General features: G+C 41.9%; 1 pseudogene; it reads right to left on the bottom strand.

Annotated features, from left to right (window-relative positions):
* Positions 1–2,830: 2,830 nt before the first annotated feature.
* Positions 2,831–3,735, bottom strand: LOC106021058 (annotated as a pseudogene).
* Positions 3,736–4,078: the final 343 nt, after the last annotated feature.

Genomic DNA, 4,078 nt, shown 5'->3' with positions numbered 1-4,078 from the left:
CTTTTCTGTAAAATCGATACCCACAGGAAGTCAACATTTGCAGAAGTTGTGTTATTCATCCTTTACTTTTTAAGTATTATGATGGGAATACTAGGATCACATATGCTTACAAATAAAAACCAAACATTAATACTTTTACAAATTGCATAGTATATTTACATGAAAAAAGGAAACAGTACAGAAAATAGTAGGATTCTCCTGTTTCTGTTATTTCCTTACAAGGCAAAAGTGGTCATCACTAATCAGACTGACAAGACAACAGCTACCAAATGACACAAAACCAGAATTGGAAGATTCCCTGAATGGCCAATTACTAGGTGTCATTTCCAAGTTCAGAAGATGATGCCTTCTGCTTTTGTCCTAGCAAAGAACCAAGGAAATTCACAAGCAAGCAACCAAAACCTCGGAGGGGCAAGAGTCTTACTCTTGAATGAAAGACACTAAACCCTATCATTTTTCATCTAAATAATTGCTGGAGACTTTCCTAACTCCTGTTAGGAAAGCTATAGGGTATGGGGAAATCTGTAATCACCCAGTCACTGAGATGGTGGCTTCACGTTTGTTATTTCACATCTGAGACAAATAAGGAGATGTAGATGTGGAGTGAGCAAGAGAGAATGTAGATATATTCATAAAAATGAGATGGAGAGTTTCCAAGAGAGGAATCAGGATTGTGGTCCTGCCCAGATGCCTCTGATGGCTGGAGATTGAGGTGGTCTTCATTGAGATTGCTCACTTTTCAGAGTTTAGTGGCCCACATTCCAGTTAAAGCCTTCTCTGTCCAGCCAGAGACATGATCATGTGTTACTCTCCAATCAGAGTAGAGTCACACATTTTGGTCACCTTTATCCATTGCCTTTCCCAAGTCCTTATACCCATTTTGCAAGTTATCAATGAGTCACTTTCTATGTAATTTAACTCATGCTCTACCATGGGCCCTGCCCTTACTTTATTCATGTTTCACAAACAGGAGCAAAGAGCATAAACTAGAACAATGCTGGATACCTGTCACATGGCCCTCCTGTACTGGGCACTGCCTCTGTTTAGGATAGCACTGATCATGTACTGTAGTCTATTCTTATTTTATAGTTTCTTGTTTTGTATTTTAACTCTTATCTACCTACTAGTTATTAATTAGTAACCACATTTTACCTTGCACTGCAGAAGCATCCATCTAAATATCAGGCACTGGAATGGGTTCTTTTTCTATGTTCTAAATTATCAGAAGGCTTGTAGTTGTGCTTTTGTGGATTCTTGCTTCTTGCCATGCTTTATCAAAGCTCTAAGAAGCACATTCAAGGCCTCTTCACCTGTGTCTCTATTTGGATTCCCAGGTGTCTTCCCTCTGAGACAAATGATGGTCTCAGGATAGCTTCCAAAAGCCTGATTACATTCCCAAGTGCTGGGTCCGCTTGTCTTGGGATATAGATAGATCGCCCAATGTGTATTTGCTTTAGAAGATAGTCAACTGCAAGAAAGCTAACAACAATAAATTAGAAGGAGGCAGGTGCAGAAGGAGCAATGACCCTTAGGGAAAGGGCCCATTAAAAGCCTGTTTTGGAATGGACATGCTCTTTCTCTGTGATTCCCTTGTTTTAGTATATGATGGTGATGATGATGATGACAATGTGTGCCACCTGTCACGGTATGGAGGTCAGGGGACAACTTCCATAGTCAGTTCTCTCCTACTATGAATTCCCAGGATGGAACTTAGGAACTTAGGTCCTTAAGCTTATTAGGCAAGGGCTTCCCGCTGAGCATCTTGCAGGCTTCCCACCCCCCTGGGGATTTCTCTGGTTACACTCTTATTTTTGGAAATGTATCCACATTTACTGTTCTGGTCCTCTCCAGAGATGCACAAGGCTTACTGGGAGAGCCCCTGGAGAAGAAAATGTCTGAGATAGTGAACTACCCTATGGTGCATACAACTCTAGACAGACTTACCTCACCCTTGGATGAAGTGGCAAGCTCTTTGAGGGCAGGAGTGGTGCATTGGGAAGGATGTTCGACAGTAGAATGGGATTAGGCATTGACGGACAAGCTCCCTTATAAAGCAGGGAGATGAGAGTCTTTTTTTTTTCAGGAAAGGAATTTATTAAACTTGCGAACACCATTTGTGATAGTTCAGCGTTTCTTTTGAGGAATGTGAATTCGGAAACAATTTGTGCTCTATCTTTCCTTAAAGACTTCACTATCCGATGAGCAAATTGGCAAAGAATGGGCTGGCAAAACCAGCAGAGACAGCTGATCCAAACAGGGGAGAGCTCTTGGACCCAGAACGACAGCTGGGAGGCCAGCATGGGACTGATCCAGACCCCCCCGAATGTGAGTGTCAGTGAGGAGGCCTGGGCAACCTATGGGGTCCTGAGCAGTGGATCAGTGTTTTTCCCTCGAATACTAACAGACATCATGTGCCCATAGAACAAAGAGGGATGCTCTCTCAGCCTGGACTCTTAGGGGAGTGCCTGGACCCTACCCTGAGTGAAATGACAGACTCTAGATATCCCCTATGTGGAAGGAATTGGCAATAGGGTGGGAGGATGGGGGGGGATGGGGGCACGGGAGGAGGGGAGGGAGAGGGACCTGGGATTGACATGTAAAACAAGCTATTTAAAATTAAAATAAAAGACTTCTCTATCTTATAATAATAATAATAATAATAATAATGGCACTTTAGACTACATTTTGTTGCTTTACTTAACATTATGTAAAAATTCTCTATTATGTACAAAGTACAGGCCAAATATTATGATGAAATTTAATAGAGAGCATCTGGTAATAGGAAATACCTTGAAGTTTTCAGAAAATTGTCATCATTTTGTGAGTTTTCTCAAGGCACACATAAAACTTCTTTATTTCGTAGGCTGTAAATAAAGGGGTTTAGCAGAGGAATGATGACAGTGTAGAAGAATGAATACATTTTACCCTTTTAATTGAGTCAGATCCAGAGAGCACATATATGACAAAGAGGGAGCCATCGAACAAAGAGACACACATCAGATGGGCACTGTAGGTGGAGAAGGCTTTGCTTCTGCCCTTCTTAGACCTCGTTTTCAGGATGGCAAAAAACACATCAATATAAGAAACTATAATGCCCATAAAAGTACTTGCTTGTACAAAAATAACAAAAATGAAAGTGACCAGTGCATTAATGGATGGGTCAGTGTAAGAAATTGCATAGACTGGCAAGATTTCACAGTAGACATGATCTATTATATTAGAATTTAAAAAAATTAACCTAATTAACAATCCTACATGAAGTAAGGCATGTAGAAGACCAATTAGATATGACACACTTATGAAATGAACACAGAGTCTGTTGGACATCACCACTAGGTAGAGCAGAAGGTTGCAAATGGCTACATAGCCATCATAGGCCATTGTTACCAAGAGGAAACATTCCACAATGGCACCTGAACAAAAAAATAAAATAAAATTGGGAGAAACATTCTCCCAGGAACATCATGTCATTATTGTTTAAAAATTTCATGAGCATCATCTTTGGAGTCACACAGGATGAAGAACAGGCATCAGCAAAGGCTAAATTTCTAAGGAAAAGGTACACTGGAGTGTGAAGACGGGGGTCCTTCTAGATGAGAAAGATTAAGCCGAGAGTGCCCACCACGGTGACAACTTAGATGAAGAAGAACACTAGGAATAGGGGGTCTTGCAGTTCTGATGATCTGTTATTCGTCTGACAATGAACACAGTCACGTGGGTCCAGTTTCCTTCCATCATACCTGTTCTAGTTGCTCACTGAGGCCCCACAGATGCTGAGGCCTCCTCGCTGACACCCACATTCAGGGTATCTGTATCAGTCCCATGCTGGCCTCTCAGGCATCAGTCTGAGGTCCATGAGCTCCCCATTGTTCAGGTCAGCTGTCTCTGTGGGTTTCACCAACCTGGTCTTGACCCCTTTGCTCATCACTCCTCCCTCTCTGCAGCTGGGTTCCAGGAGTTCAGTTCAGTTCTCTGGAAACCTCACTAGTACCAGACCTCTCCCCAAATCTATAATGGCTCCCTCTATTATGGTATCTCTCATCCTGCTCTCATCTATTCATCTCCTGAGTCAACCTTC

Source organism: Mesocricetus auratus, unplaced genomic scaffold, assembly GCF_017639785.1.
Source record: "Mesocricetus auratus isolate SY011 unplaced genomic scaffold, BCM_Maur_2.0 Super-Scaffold_100004, whole genome shotgun sequence".
NCBI lineage: Eukaryota > Metazoa > Chordata > Mammalia > Rodentia > Cricetidae > Mesocricetus > Mesocricetus auratus.
This window is presented reverse-complemented; position numbering and strand designations above follow the sequence as displayed.